Source organism: Anomalospiza imberbis, chromosome 2, assembly GCF_031753505.1.
Source record: "Anomalospiza imberbis isolate Cuckoo-Finch-1a 21T00152 chromosome 2, ASM3175350v1, whole genome shotgun sequence".
NCBI classification, from domain to species: Eukaryota; Metazoa; Chordata; class Aves; order Passeriformes; family Viduidae; genus Anomalospiza; species Anomalospiza imberbis.
In genome coordinates, this window is record NC_089682.1 from 33,135,197 (window position 1) to 33,152,178 (window position 16,982).

The following is a 16,982-nucleotide window of genomic DNA, read 5'->3' on the forward strand; positions in this document are numbered from 1 at the left end:
GGTAAACTCCTAACTTGAAGAAAATGGGTGCTGTTTGCCCTGTTTTTGGAGTGTGTATTAGGCAGCATTGCAGAAAGGAAGGTAATTTGTTAAGGTGAGAAAATTAAAACAAGAATGAAAGATTTTGTTGTCTGCACTAAAAGGGGATAATTGGCTCTCTTAAGAGTGGAGTGAAAATAACTGGGAATTTGATGAATCTGAGAGGAAAATACTCCAATACTGTATGTTTTGTGACAGCAGCAACAGAGTGGAAAAGCTTGGCCTTTTTCAAAGATGTTGGAAAGAGGAAAAACGTGGTGGATAAGCCGTGCTGAGAGTCATCACCAGGAGACAGCAGAAAAACCTGTGAGCAGTAAGATTCCATCACCTACAGTCATGTAAACAGCAGGGGGGCTGGCAAAAAATATGGGAACTTTGACTGCTGCAGGATGAAGAGGTGGGAAAACACCAGAACTCGTGATGCAAGGGTGTACCAAGGGGAAAATAAACATGATTCAGGAGTAAGGTTCCTTGAGAGTGTTTTGACAGGATCATTTTAGAGCTCTTGCTTCTAATGGAAGTTTTCAGTATGGACAAACTATCATCAGGAAAGTATTCTTTTGGCCAAAATTAGAGCAACTCTAGGGACCAGTCCCAAGATATCTTGCATGATTCCACAAGAAATGCTGACTGGAGATGGGTGAGGATAACAGAACAGGAAAACTGTGTGATATTCACTTTTCCACATGTATGAACCCTAAATTTAGTGTGAAAACATGAAAAAAAATGTGCCCAGTGAGTAGTTCTGAAAGCACAAAAACACTGAAGATAAGAATACTTCTGTCTTGTTGCCTCCTTATTTGGTGCTCCAAATAATCTTGTGACTCTTTGTGTTTTTTGTTTCATTTTTATAGGTTTCTTCACAGAGATTTATGTAGTACTCTTAGACTTTTCAGGCTTCATGTTTCTTATTTACCCTGCTAAAAAATCAATTTCTAAACATCCTTTTTTAAATCACAAACTAAATGTGCAATTGAACCTGAGATAAAACTGCTCTCCTGGCAAGATACTTGTTATCACTCTGGGAAAAAAAAAACACAAAGAGGTGTAAAACACTGATTATTAAATTTAGTATTTGAAGAGCATTTAGTAAGTTTTAGGGTTTTTGAACCATCTGTCTGACCCAGTTTATAATTTCAAATGTCCAGAGTGCTAAGAATGATAGTTGAAACACATAGATTTTTAAAAGGGTTTTTTTGTTATTTTAAGTTCATTATATGTTGTACTATTTCTTTATTAGAATATCTGTTTCACCTGTGTATAGATGCTGGGGAAGTAATTATTATTTTAAAAGAGGTGTATTTTTTCCACCCAAAAAACCTTAAGTGACTCCACCTTACTCTCACTGACCAAATTTAATGGAAATAACTGAAAGGTGGAGGATAATTCTGTAAATGGTTTCACCTCTCTGTTCTCATGACCACAGCAGAGTTGATTCTTCCAGAGCCAAAGAGCAAAAGGAGGAAAGACAGCAGCTGGTTTCAGTAAATAGATATTGCTGAACTTCAGTCATATGAACCCAAGAGCAAGATTAGCTTTGTCCAAAAATAAATTGATATACCTTAAATGTTACACGAATAATTGATTATTAACTTAGCTTCAGCAAGGTAGGTGTTAACCATCAGAAAGAAACTCCCCAAACTTGTCAGGATTGAGAAGAGTAAGCTCCTGATGTACTTTTATCACATTAAATATACAAGTTTACAGCCTGTTCCAAAGATTAGATGGATGTTCCACTCCAACTCATGGATTAGAAAGGAACGTGGGCATTAATGGAGGAAAAGAAGGGGTTAGACAGCTGTGGTGCCTGCTACCTTGAATATCAAATGCTGTATTATATTGTTTCTATTCCAGCCAGACCCAGTTTCCAGTAGATAATGGTTGATATAATGGCAGAGCTGAGGCAGAATGTAGCACAGCAATACTCTGAGGCCATAGGTTTAATTCTTCCCCTCACTCCTTCCAAACAGCACACGAACATCAAACCCTTGGTACTGCACCAGGTACCTGAGCTCGTTTGTTTTCAGTTCTCTGGGGCCACTGTTTCACTGCAGGCACTGCTGACTAAATTTAAAGATCAGCCAGATGTGGCTGTGATTTTATTTCTGACTCCACCAGCCAAATTGTGTGAGCCACCCCCTGCTGATGGGGTTCGTGCAGCTTGCTGGAAGAATCTTTCAGGCAAAAATTGTCAGCCTGTTGTGATCTTCTTCCTACCTCTCCCCCGTGATTCCATTTAAATGCATCCTGCTTTACAGAGGAAATCAAAGTTGCTAACTCTAATGAATTCCATAGATTCTGCAATAAACTGCAATCAGCTTAGATAGACTGAAGGAAGAATTCATTTTCCTGCCTTGCAAATAGTAAAGGCTTTAAATGGAGCCTGTACCCATTTATTTTGAGTTTTTCCCACACAATATTCAGAATTCCCACTCAGGATATCTTGTCATAGCCTGTGCCATCTCTGCCTTTTCTGTGTGTGTATGACTTGACACAAGGTCTGTGTAACAGTTCTGCCTCAGAAATTCTCAACCAAAATATCAAAAGAAAGACAAGGAGCTACAGGAGAGGTTCCAGCAGACCAAAACCCAGCCACAAAAATGGTGAGGGAGCACCTCTCTCTTGAGGAGAGACTGAGAGGAGCTGGGTTTATTCAGGCCAGAGAAGGGAAGACTTCCCTACTGAATTTAAATATCTCAAAGGCAATGTCAAGAGGATGGTGATCAGTGACAGGATGAGGAGCAAGGGCCATAAATTAAACCACAACAAAGTGAGGAAGAACTTCTTCACTCTGAGGGTGGCAGAGCACTGGAAGAGCTGCCCAGGGAGGTTGTGGAGTCTCCCTCCCTGGAGACATTCAAACTCCACCTGAGTGTGTTCCTGTGTCACCTGCTCCAGGTGACCCTGCCTTGGGTGGCCTCCAGAGAACCCTTCCGACCCTAAGGATTCTGTGGTTCTGTGATACTGCATTCCCAGTTAGCAGGGAAAGAAGAAACAAATTATTTTGCACTCACTGAAGGTAAAGTTTAAAGCAGCTACAACACTGTATTTAAAAATGCAGAACTGTTCAAACAGTTCATCTAAATCTTATATCTTTGGTTTGTGTTGCATATACAATACTTTTTTAGCCTTAATGACCTGATCACTCTATATTTTATTCTTATTATTAATAATACTTTCAGTCCCTTTTCCAGTTAGCTCCATGACAGACCCACCAAGTGTTAGAAGGTGAGTACAAATCAATTTCTTTAAGGTAACAGATGTGCTTCCTGTGGCTCTCCACCAGTGATTCTTCTAGATCCACACCCTTGTCTCCTTTCCTTGCCACTTGAGGATACAAGTTGAGCTTGAGCTGATCCTGGCATTTTGTTGTTTTTTAATTTTTTCCTTCTCTCTAATCTTTTCTTTTCCCAGCCAAGAGCAGAGTTTGAGGGTAATAAAGAGTGCTGTGCTTATTTGAAGAAAGCCCCAATGCACTTTTTTAGGCTCCTTGCTCTGTTTGGGGCCCCTAAAATGTGATGAACCCCAGCAGGCCATGCTGAGCCTTTCAGAGCTGCCTCTGGGCCTCGTGCTGTTGCTGTGCTGAAGCTCAGCTCAGACAATTCACCCTTTTACCTGTTAGAAAATCTCCTTTTCTCCCTCCACCTGGATATCTTCAGTTTTGGTGCTTCAAAACACCCCATGAAGTGCTGGACAGCACACTGACCCCAGCAAGATTGATATCAGGATGCCAAATAACAGATGCAGGGCTGGGGTTTTGCCCCTTCTGGGCAATGAATAGAATTTGGACATCAGGTAAGCAAGAAAGGGAAATCTCATCATTTTCTCCAGCACTTGTAAGTGGATTCACACTACGTTGTAAGGCTTTTGAGAAAATGGCTCATCACCCATTTTCAGTTGGAAATTATCACACTGATGCAAGTGCTCAAAGGATTTTATTTTTCAATGCGAGATAAACAGTATTTTGCAAACTAGGCCACGTCTCTTTATCTAGAAAAAAAAAAAATCCAAATTTTACCATGATTTTGATTTCATAAAACTCTAATTTCACTGTGCTATGATTTAGACAAATTTCATTCTTAGATTGTATATAGCTTAAAAATGTGATGATCAGGATGTCTTTGGGTTGTCTTATATTAATGAACTCATTCTCCATGCAGAGCAAATGAAAATATAACTTTATGGGGTGACCAGTAACTCCTGCCTGCACTGGGCAGGTCAAAACCTCTGTACATCCACAGCACTGAGGTATTGTTACTTTCTTCCTCTCCTGCTGCAGACAAAGGGGAATGAGAACATGTTTCTGGAAAATGAACATTTCCTCTATTTAATATCTGTTTTTTACTTTTTAATGAGTGATCAGCAAAAGAGAATTGAAAAGCTTCATTCTTAATGAATCATATGTATTTTTCTATATCGAGGAACTTCCTGAAGTGGGAGTTTCTAGGCAGAGAGAAGAAAAGCAGTACCTTGGAACACCTTAATAATCAAGACCCAACAAAAACCATCTTGGACCTTTCTGCTGTCTGAGAGAGAGGGAATCTCTGGCCAAATGAGTCCTCCCCTGTACCTACCACCATATGGAAGTGCTTTTCAAGAAACTGTTCCTTGAGGGGTTGGAAAGCAGAGGAAATGATTTTCATGATTGTTTTAGGACTTCATAAGGATGGAGATAAATTCTCTGCCTCACCCACAACTGACAGCTAGTGCAAGAGCCCATGCCGACAGGAAATTCAAATTTTCTGCTGGATATCAACGTCATCCCTACTTAACTCGGGAAAGTGGGGTTAAAGGACGAGCTGTGGTTACAGTCTAAGGAAACTAAAAGCATTGTTGCCTGAGATGCTGTTGTGAAGAGCTGAGGTTTTCTAGGCACAGAGCCAGCATTTCTTCCCCCTTATTTAACAAACTGGACTCCAGAGATATTAATAATTTCAAGTGGCAGATTACAGTATGCAGCGGTGGTGAGGCTGTTAGGTGGGTTTATTTTAAGTAGTTGGAGAGGGTGTTCTTTTCTTCCTAACATTTTTCAGGCCCAGATTTGATTTCCCAGGGTTTTAATGCAAAAGGGACTGTTACATCAATTTGATGGAACTCCTGTTTTCCACAGGCTGTTACACTTCACACAGTTAACAGCATGTTGAGTCTAGAAACTTGTGTTGGCATAACACTCAAATTGTAGGAGGGTAAAAACTTGAAGATATCGCACCATGTCCCTCAGGGGTGTGTTCTAGTTGTTTATGTGATGAGCTTTTGAATGAGTTAATCAAGCTGTTATTTGTTTTAACTGAAATTAGTTTAATTGCCAGCTATTTTCTCTCTTGAGCCTTTGTTAATTGATTTAAATAATCCTTAATGTTAAGTTTCTTTACCCAAGTACTTTTAAGTTTTGAGAGAGATAAGCAAGCTGACATCTCTAAGTATCTTGCTGTATGACTTGGCCAACTGCTCTAAAGTAATTTTGTAGATCTCAGTTTTTATCCTAAGATTTCAACATATCTTTCCCTTTGTAATTCTTCAAAGGACTTTATCAATGATCCAGATCAACCACAAAAATATTATCAGCCATGGTCGCATTTAAATTGAAGTTGAATAAATAGTTGCCTAGAAATGATCTAAAAAAATTCCTAATTAAACAAGTTTTCACAATTGACTATCTGCTGATCTTCTTTTCCTATTTGATATGCAGAGAAGTCTGAATCCATATAACATATGCTTTGTAGAACAAGATCAAAAATCTCACAAAAGTCTAATTTTAATATATCTGTTACTTTTATTGTCTAAACTTGTTACCTTATTAAAGATGACATTGTAATTATTGGGCACCACCTGTCTTTCATAGGATTATATTCCTTAAAACTTGGCTTTTGAATCCCTACTCAATTTTTCTTTATTTTTTTTTTTTAACATTGATTTGCCTCCCCTACTATTATATGTATTTTCTTGTGAACTTTAACAAAAATATACCTGGTTTTGCAATTTTTTAGAAGTAATAGCGAGCCAGAGATCTCTTCAAAACTTCTTGAGTCATGAACAAAAGTTATCATCACTCCTGGAGTTAAACTTTTTTTAATGACTAATTCTCTAATGGATATTGTCTAATGACACCCTTCTCCCTTGCTAATGGACTGGAAAGTACCTCATTGCCTTCAAAGGATGTGATTATGTCATCCTAAGTCTGTCTAAATAGAGAACTGTAATATCTGTTAAATGTCTCTGCCCTCGTGCTTGTTGGAACTGAAGAGATGTCGTGTAAGATGGAGCTGATCTGCCAGTTTTGAGCTAATTCTGCACTTTTCTAATTTTCAGGTGCCTCCTAGTCTAGGATTGCCATTAATGGGTCGTTTTACAAGAGCTGTTTGACCTGCACAGCATTTGCCCATTTTAAGGATGTATTTCTCCCATCACCTTTCCACGTCTTACAGCCAAACCCGCCGTGGCTCCCAACACAAAATTACTGACACGTCCTTTTCAGACAGGCTCTTCAGCCAAAGAATTTTCAGTGTATTGTGCAGAAGAGGCACATTCTTAGAAGTTTTCTTTAGAAGAGTAAAGAAACTTCTCCGGTGAGTTTTCTGCATTCCTTGAGTACCACATCCCTGCTCTCAGGCTGTGCATTCTCAGCCACGTAGGTCGAGGAGCCACGTCCAGGTGAGCACTGCTTCTGTCTCACAGGAATTATTTGTTAGCTGGTGCGATGAGCCTGCTCTTTACATGTAGGGAATAATCCTAGCAGTGCAAAGTCAGGGAATCCCATTTCCCTCTTATTTTCACAGCAGAGAGCTTAGTTAACAATCATCTGAGCTGATTTATTGTCCATTCGTTTCAAACAGAAAATGGCAGTTAAAAATTCAGGGTGTGGAGCTCTCCAGAGTGGAATCAGTTTGGGGTCTGCCACCCCTGGCTCTTTATTTGTGCAGACCCCTGGACCAGTGGAGCGTGCAGAGCCAAATCCACATCCAGGGGCAGAACAGGAGTTTCTTCTGGAGATGAAATGGGCACTCTGTCTATGAAACATCTGCTTGGAATGATACCACAGCAGCTGTGATGATCTAAGAGCAAACAAAGTACTTCAGAATTCAATTGTACAAAAGGGCCTTTGAGGATGATGATAAATGACCTAAATTAAGCCACAATTTTTAAGTACCTCATTTCAGCCTTGCCCATAATGAATACTTTCCTCAAGATTTCTTGCACCTGTTGCTGTTGGAAAACAACTGGCATTCACCTTGCTGTTTAAAGTTGTGTTCTCAGCACATTATTTGTCAGACAGCATCTGAAGTGTTGGCATAAGAAATTACTATGTTGGCTTTTTGGTTCCCTTTTGGCATGTCACTTCCTTGTACTCGCCTGGCAGGAACTCAGAGAATAACTTGTGTCTGGGGGCAAAAAAAGTCTGTCTTTGTCCAGAGTTGCTTTGATAAAAAATGTTTTCTATATTGATGTCTCTAAAGTTATTTTGGGGTTCTCCAAATCTCAAAATAGCAAGGAATAATTAACCACTTGTCAAGATGATGAACCTAGAAGGCAGTTGATTTTTGAATCAATTTTTTAGGTGCAGTTTTTATAACAGAAGTGCTTTTAACTGCTGGATTATTCTAACATGCTTTGTGCTTGAAACTAAAGCATCATGAAAATGTCATTTGCTCTGTCATCTTGTATTTACTACTCTGCTTCTTGGTAAACATCATTGTCACCTATTCTATTGCTGAAATCCCTTTCAGGACTTAAATAGATCTGGTTTACAGATATCAGACTTGAAGACTGGCAGTGCTCTAGACTTTGGAGCTGTGTTATTACTTCATAATCTAATTTAAGGTGTTGCATTTTCTTTTTGGTTGAATGGAGGTGGTTTAAGTGCTAGTGAATAGGTTGTGCTTGAATTGAGCTTGAAAATGTGGCTACTAAAACCTTAAACCCGAGCAAAGTTAGAAGCCAGAACCATAACTTTTGAAAATCAATTTTCCTAGAATTATTTTTAAGTATTTTCTTCCATTACCTCATTAATATCTGTATCTTCCCACTGTTCTTTTTTCCTACATACCATTTCAGTGAAGTAAAAGATTATGTTTGTGGGCAATAAAAGAAAAAATATGGGGTTATGAAACGAATTTAATTTTTCAGGCTCTTTTTACCAAGTGACATTGTGAGGCCCCACTGGCTGCTCAGTGCTCCAGGCTCCCCAAGCACTGGGGTTGCTTGCAGACATCCCACCTCGGGGATGGCTGCAATGCTGGGGCTATGAAAATGACTAAAAGGTGAAGATTAAAATGAAGCATGGGACTACTTTCTGCTTTTTCCCGAGGCTCTAAATCTCACAGAGGTTTTCAGTGGCTCTGTAGTTCCATCTTGAAACGGGGGGAAAAATTTGTAGAGCAAAATTTTGTCGTTTTGATTCCAGGAGGTAAAATGTCAAATGTTGTAAGCTCACTGCACTGACTTTAATTCTTGCCAGAAGTCCAAAAAAATCGTGCCATTTTGAAAATCAAAGTGACCTGGAGCAGGATGTAAGTTTGGGCAAAGCAAATGCCAAACTTGTATGCTGCAGTATTCATGATCCACAGTTTTGGATTACCAAACAAAGTTTTTGAGCCAAGCGTCCTTAAGTATCAGCCTGATGGAGACCAGAAACACTGCTATTTACTTTTCCAGCTAATGTGCACTAATCAATACTCCTTCAGGAGTGAATATTTGAAGGAAGTAATTCACACTTTGTTTGCAATGTTGAAGAATTAATTGAACAGTTTTTGGTATTGAAGACATTATAGGAAATTGCAGCCTGATTACAGAGCAGGTAAAGAAGCAAAATGCAGTGGCCACCTTTACCTTCATGAATTAGTTTCTCTGTATAACAAATTATTTTTCTAGGGGTCAGATACAGGTAGGTTACTACACAGAATTGTCATTAACCCTCACACACAGCAGCTTTATAATACCCTTAATTCTTGGGAGGTATTTGGAGAGGGCATGAAGAAGTTGCCAGTAGTTAAAATCCCTTAATTAATTTGTCACATGCTTTTCTTTTAACACTCTAAATGTACCCTTTTCCAAAATAAACTCTGATACCTCCAGATTTCTGGAGATTTGATATTTTTTTTAATAAGAATAGTGCCACTGTCCTTCCTTCTTCCATCTCCTCCTGCCTTCACTTTTTAATCTCTTTTAACCTCTGCAAGCAGTGCCAAGCCCATGCAAAGTTTCACCACTGAGTTTTTGGTGTTTTCTCACACTGAACTTTGTTTATTAAAGACAAATTGACATGATCCATTTTTTTAAGTTCACAGAAATAATTCACACATTCACTTTTTTTGACTGGCAAGACCTTGCAGAAGCATCTTCCTCTGGGCAACTCTCCTATTGCTGTGATTTAATCACGTGGCACCAAAATTTCTTCTTTGGAGGGGCCATCATGAACTGTTTTCCTCCACAGGCATGTGGATTCCTGAAGGGTTCTCTATGATTTCCCTGCCTCCCATTCAGGAGCTCCCTCTCCCTTGTTATGTGGAAGCTGTGGCAGGAGAAGTGACTGGGGAATTATCCACAGGTTGCACTATAGCGCACAAACACTGCTGATAAAAAGCCTTCAAAGCTCATGGATCAGCTTTAGCAGTCAATGGTTTTTAAATGTGAGTTTCATTTTATTTCTTAGCTGCACTGGAATAATTTACAGTAATTTTTTGGAATCTTTCTCGAGCAGCAACAGAGCTGGAGAGCCCCAGCAAGAGCTCATGCCTGGGATACTCGAGGCTGTGGGAGACTTTTCCATGGCCAGAAGAGTTGGAGGTCTGTGAGATATCCTGGGCTCTGCATTGCCAGTTAGAGCACTGGAAACTCCATAAATTAACCAGAACATCTCTACAGAGGGGAGGCATTTTTTTGTCCTCAGCCCATAGCCCAGACACAGCTTCCACTGATTTTGTTTTGAGTTATTTCCTCAGGACGTTTCAGACTTGATACTCAAAAGGCAGGGAAGTTATGTCATGAATGGATTTACTTCTTCTTGCTTACAATGCAACAGAGAGCCCTTCCAGATGAAGTATATATTCAGGTTCCCATAACATATGTAATTACAACACTTCTAAAAGTTTATTTCAAATGTAATTAGCAAAATAATCACTTTACTGTTACTTTCATTTTGGGTAGGCAGAAAACAGTGCAGGTTTGTCTTTTTTAGATGACTTTGCAGACAGCAGAATTCAAATTCCTCTAAGGTGGTTAATATTGTCCTTACAGATAATAAATTAACCACATTTTAGGAAGAAAAAGGATTTTTCTATAATTTTTACATTGTGAAATTTCAATCGTTTGCATTATAAAAATAACACAATTGCAAATGTCTGTTTTGTGTATTTTTATTTAATTCATCATCTAAAATGTATTATTTCTGTATAAAATTCCCATTATGACACTAACTTTAATAATATTAATTCCCTTCAATGGTATTTTAAGTATGTTAGTTGTTTCGCTGATAAAAATGACTAAAAAGTAAGAGGGGAAAAAAGTCCAAATACTAATTTGATGGCTTTTTAATTTGCAGTAATTTTTCAAAACCTGCCAGAAAATGAAATCTGGGAGAAGCGTGACCCAGGCCCACCATTAGAGAACTTACTGAAACTTTGCTCTTTATGAATGAAAACATCCTGACTGCTCTTATTTCAACTGTAGCACATGGGTAGAAAATGGACACAATAATTTCATAATCAGAACAGTGGCTATAGTACCAGTATAGGCTGGTTTTATACCCTGTAAGGGTATCTGCCCTGGCAGTTGGAATAATCTGTAAATTTAGGATACCTCTTTAATGCCTTTTAACATTGTTGGAGCCAAATGGTTGCCAGATGAATGATCTGCAATATAAGAATTTTTATAAGCCTATAGGAAAAATAGCATTGTATAAGAAAGTATTTTTCTGTAACTCCTTCCTCCTTCCCATAAGAATATTCTCAACCCAGGCTAATTTGTTCATGCCAAATATCTTAAATTGAAATGGTAATCATCAAATAAGCACTTTTACTCAGAACACATCTGCATCCTACAACTCTGCAGACAAGGATGCTGGTCCATATGAAAAGGGATTTACTTTTGGGAGCTTTCCCAAGCAGACTTGGAGTTTGAAATAGCAATTAAAAAAAAAAAAAAAAAAAAGAAGGAAAGAAACCAAAAGGCCAGAGAGGCTTTACTTCAGTGTTTATTTCCAGTGAATTCATATACAGGAAATTGAGGAAGACTGTCTTGCAATGGGCTAATTGGAAGGTGTAGGAAAATCAGAATAGTGTACTAGGGCTGAGTAGAACAGTTTCCTTCTCAGATGCTCACACAGAAATTCACAGGCATCCAGCAGATTGCAATGTAACCTCCAGGATTTGTGGTGAACCCTGATACATTTGACCTGTGAACCAACTAAACATTTCAAATAAAATATTTTCATTTCTGTTCAGATTGCCATTAACTCCAGTCTTTTCACGTTCCTGCAGTGCCACCCCTCTGCGGGCAAAAATGTAATGGGAAATCATCCCATTTGTGCTCTCACAGGGCTCCAGAGGTGGATGGCCATGAAATTATCCCTTGCTCTGTTCTTTCTGCACTGCCTGGGCATGATGAGATGTCTGGCCCGGCCTGGGATAAGAAGCCAAGGGACCTAAAGCCCCAGGGCAGCTTTGTCACTCATGTACAGAAAAAAGGGTGTCTAGGGGCCTTAAATAAGGGAAAATGGCACCTGAAGCCCATAGTAAAGGGAAAGCCTTAATAACAGCAAAGACATGAGCTGAAACTTAACTTTTTTATGTTTTAGCCTGACAAGCCCAAATGGCAAACCTGCATAAGCACAGCCTGCCTGTGTGAAGGCATCAAGGGGAGAATTAAGTGTAACACTCCCTCTGAAACTTGTCCTTCTTCCTTTGAATAAATCTTGCTCTCTGCCAGATGAGCTTAGATATTCCCTAAAACAAAGTGAAGCTATTCTTGAGTCTTACATACAAAAGATTCCAACATAAGTTGTTCAGAGTATGCAATATTCATGAAAATGGATGTAAGATGTCATCCACCTGATATTATTTTAGCAGTAAGTTAAAGCTAATGACCTTTAACAAAATTATAAAGATGGTTAGATTACCAGGGAAGGAGTTCAGCCCAATTCCAGCATGTGAAACTGCAAAATGGATCTTATTGGCTCCATTAAGAGGTTCAACAATTGTAACAGGGGTCTCCAGATTTCTATTAAAATAGTATACACAGTATGATTACAATGCATTATATCTCTATATAATATTTATTCATTTCCCTAGTCTTTTGAACTTCATGAGCCTTTGATCAATTATTTTCAGAGAAGGAAATTGAAATTTCTTACATGGCAACTTTGACGAATGTGCAGCATATATATTGTATAGCATTCTCATGGGGGAACTTCAGAAATAAAATTAGGTCCACCAACATGCCACGAGTTCATTGGCTTGGGCCTTCCCGAACCCTTTGTCACAGAATGTGCAAAGGATTTATTCCTTTTTAAAAACATTGTCTAAGATCATTGTTATTACTCTTCCTAATTACCTTTCCCAGCACTTTACCCTTCTTTTCTCAATAGGAGTTTAATAACAAGGTATAATTTCCCCATGGAAAAATAAGTGCTGAAATATATATCTGTATATATATATATAAATATATATATGCATGTCTGTGTGTATATAAGTGCACGCACACACATATATACATAATTTAGTGGAAAAATTACTGTCTCAGCCGGCAATATATGCCTTCCATTTAGGAGCAGGCCAAAGATGATGATAAAATCATTAATTCTGTCAATATAAATGCTAAATAGAAATGGGAAATTGGTTCTCTGCCTTGTGTCACATTTTCTCCGGTAGGAAATTACAGCAGAGAAATTCAATCTGAAGAACTTTTTGTGTTTATAGCCCCCTCATCAAAGCTACAGCATGTGATTGGCAATAAATAGTGTGACACCTCTTAATTAAACAGTGCTATTGTTTAGCCCAAAAATAAATGCATTTTTTTGCTTGGCTAGTGAGCAAACTGCAAGCTCCCACAGGAATCATAACGTAAAGAGGCCATAAAAGGTAACCAAAATCAAATTGACAAGCCTGCACTAATTATCTCTGGCATTACAGCACTGCAAAGGTGGCTATAGGTTGAGAGATAATAGAAGCAAGCCCATTAATAGTAAACACTGAGTGTTTTAATGTTTGTGAAGAGAGCATTTTTTACCTTTATTCTGGCTATTTTAGGCTTTATACAATTTTCTAAATTACCATCTTAGGTACGTTTGCAAGCTGAGTTTATAAAAGGACTATTTTTGGTGGAAAACAGCTACATTGTAGCTGGGCAAGGCTATTATAGACAGATGTAAACTTTGATTTTCACACTGGAGAATAGCAAGGGCTTGTAGAAAAGTAGTGAAAAGAAAGAAAGGGAAAATTTGCAATAAATAATTGAATCTGTTTCTACAGTATGAGTTCAGACACAAGAAGATTATTCAAAATTTTCCATGTATATCTGTGATTTACTTTTCCAAACACACAAAATACTTCTTGTTAGTTGTGGGTGTGAATTCAGTTTAAATCAAAGGTTGTGAATAATGAAGCACCTTTTCAACCTTTTCTTCTGTGATCTCTTTAATTATTTTAATGCATTTATCTTCCTAGTAAGAAGGAAAGCATAAAAAAAAATGGAAGGCCAGAGTATTAAGAAGGATTTCTGAATGCAATTAATTACTTTTTTAAGCATAGACATTTTATAGAAGAGGGAATTATTTTGTTCATGCTTTACCTGTAATTTCCCTAAAAGCTCAGTCAAGACTTGCAAGAAAGAGAAGTGCTGCTCTTCCATGTAAGACATTTGACCCATGGGGGACTTTGCTTGCTTTAGACACAACCACTGTATTTTGCAAGGAACAAATCAGTAAATGGAATTATTCCTTCTGCTCTCACCCACGGAGTGAGTAAATAAAATCAAAACTCAGAACAGGGAGGAGAAACTTAGCTCACCTCGTTGTTGGGTTGTGGAAGTAAAAGCCAGGGTTGTCCTACAGCTGAAAAATGCACAGGGCCCCCACCATAAGCTCAGGGAACAGGGATTTAGGATTCCATTGGAAAGAGTTCATATTGAAGACCCAATCTTGGTATTTTATGTAACTTTGAACAGATGAATTTCCTGTTACTACATGTCCAAGTTGCCTTCATATGAAAAGATAGCTGATGCTTGGCTTTACAGGCAGAAATCTGGATTAAAAATCATCCTAAAAGCAGTTGCTTCCTGTAACTCCAAAGTAATACTAATAGGTATTGTTGAACTCCCAGATGCACAGAGGCATTTGAAATGATGCATGTTTCTTTTACCAGCTAACCTTTACTGATCTCTCAAGGCATGTTATCTTTAGGAATCAATAGTCCACCAGCAAAAGGAATTATGAAAACATGGGAAGTGCTCAAAGATCTGTGACTTTGAGTGCAAATGATGGAAAACCCTCTACTCAAATTACTCCTTGAAATGTAGTTACTCATAAGGGCAAACAAGCCTTTTGCTTTGCCCATTAACCTGAGCAGGAGCAACATTAAAAACAGCCCAGCTGAACCCTGAGCGCACTGAGGATGGAGTGTTTGTTATTGCTGCGTTCCTGTGCTGTACTCCCGAGTGCACTGGGGCTGTGTGGCTGGAATACACAACCAGCCTGATCACTAGCACAAAAACAGGTTCTGTAGCCACCCTTCTGTCAGAGATGGATTTTACTGAGCTTTCTAAACCAGGGGATTGTTCCAAAACCCAGCATGCTGCATGGAATGCAAAGGCGGTGCTCTTTTATTTGACTAAAGTTGTGAATTGTTTGTGCTCTTTACTGTGTGAAGCAGAGTATAACTTGTATAGAAAGGCAAAACAGTATGTGCATGGTAAATTTAAGTTCAAAATTAGACAGAAAAAGAAATGACAATAAGAGTTTTTGTGTTTTTGGTTTTTTTTTTTTTTTTTCCCCAAAGGCCATGGCAAATTCTCCCTCTCCAAATCTTTAATCCAGTTTGGGTGGCATGTAAAATCACAGCCAGTGTAAAGGATGGTTACCAGAGGGTTTGGTCAGCTTGTGGAAAACTTGTCAAGTTTTGGGTTTTCCTTCAGAAGTTCTGGGCCAGGGTGAGGATTGTCCCAGCAGACAGCCCACCACCATTTTCTCAAGATCTTCATGAGAGCAGTAGCCCACACCTTCATGGCAGCTGGACCTTCTCTATCCACAGCTTTTATTGGTTCCAGATTTATATTTTTCTTGTATCAGCAACCCTTAAAAACCAGAGTATTTTTCATATATTTGTCCAGTTCTCTGAGGTAGCTCCAGAAACAGTTCCCAACCAGTTATACTTTTGAGGGTTATCTGCTGCAAAGAAGTCTGAAAATACGGAAAATCAGGAAAAAAAACTTGGGCATACCCCACCTCACCAAGTATGATAAGTATTTTTATATCAGTTTAATCTATTAACTGTAGCATTTCTCTCTGTCTTTACAGGAACTAAGAAAATGTCTCTAAATTCCACATACCACATCCCTACACTTGGAAACCTTGGGAATTTTTGAAATCTTTCAGCAAAGAGGTAGAGCAAGACCATATGAGCAAAACCTTGTAGCTTTGGAGGGCAGGAGAGAAGTAAAACTTTTGAACTTGTAATCAGACTTAACGGGGAATGTTCAGATATGATTTCCTTTTTGTTTGCCTACTAAATTTAGCACAGACTGACATTCTCATCTTTTTTGGTGTGATTCCACTGAGAGCAACAAAATTGAGCTGCTTTTTGTAATATCTTAAACCATAATTTTTCTATTTATTTTTGGTGGTGGCTCAGTTTAAAGCCAATCTGCAGAAATATAACATTTTGCAAACTGATACCAAATACATAGGTTAATGTAGGGTCAAAAGGTAATGTGACATATTTAATACTGGAAATTGTTATTGTAAAGGAAATATGCTTTTTTTTTTTTTGATGCTATCTTTTATTTATGAAAATGGAAATTTTTACATTTCAGCTGAATAGATGTATTTGTGCACACTGATAATGTTTTCCTTTTGTATTTCTATTCATAAAACTTATAAATTCTCCCTCTATGTTAATTAATTTTTTTAGCTCTTTGGTATTTAAGCTTCTGGGAATGTTTCTGTCCAGAAATTTTCCTTCAATGTATAAGATAGAAAAATGAAGCTCCATTTTCTCAAAGAAGTAGAACTAAAGGAAAACCCTGTTACTCCCAATAACAATATAACTGTATTTCCTTTGTCCTTTGTTTCTTATGAAGTGTTTGAAATTATTTTGCAACTTGTAGAAACTTAAAAAATTCTGTGAAATCATCTGTATTATATAAACATAAAGCAAGCCTGGAAATTCACTAGGAGAGACCCGGTGTGAGTGTCATCTTGTGTGGGAGGCATTTTGCCCAAGCACTTGCTTGTTTTGTGTTAAAAATACCTTTGGATCCTTCACGCTCGTGCCAAACAGAAAGTGCAAAGAAATTCAGGCCCACCAGGAGACCACCTCTAGACTGAGAGGAAACATATGCTCCAGAAGCAGTGCTCTTTTTCATTCAGCCAGCCTGGCATAATCCTCACATTCCCAGACTGACTCTTGTCAGCATTTAAAAAATGTGCGTGGGGGCAGCTGGAGTAGTTTCTGTTCCACTTTATTTAAGCTGTGCCTCTTCTCCTGCCACAGCCTTGGCAGACAAATGCCAGCCTTCTTCAGCTCTTGCTGGAGGTGACTACACCAAAGCCCTGGTATTGATTTTAGGATGATTTAGTACCCCATGTCAGGAAGATGTCCATGGATTCTTTTATTCACGCTGTTACAGGAATGGTTTAAATTGGCAAGAATTCCCAGTTCAGACTCCGTCTCTAATCCATGTTAAGAGAATAGCATTGCTTTTCATTAGCTGTTAAAGAATGATTTGGTGTGGGC

At 38.4% G+C, this 16,982-nt stretch overlaps 1 long non-coding RNA gene across 1 annotated transcript in view; it reads left to right on the top strand.

Moving 5' to 3' along the window:
* The window catches only part of LOC137468618 (uncharacterized), a 76,399-nt gene extending 60,538 nt beyond the window's left edge, over positions 1 to 15,861 (top strand). The window contains exons 2-3 of the long non-coding RNA XR_010996063.1: positions 6,515 to 6,690; positions 15,545 to 15,861. This is a non-coding gene — a long non-coding RNA (uncharacterized lncRNA). The remainder of the gene's footprint in view (positions 1 to 6,514; positions 6,691 to 15,544) is intronic.
* Positions 15,862 to 16,982: the final 1,121 nt, after the last annotated feature.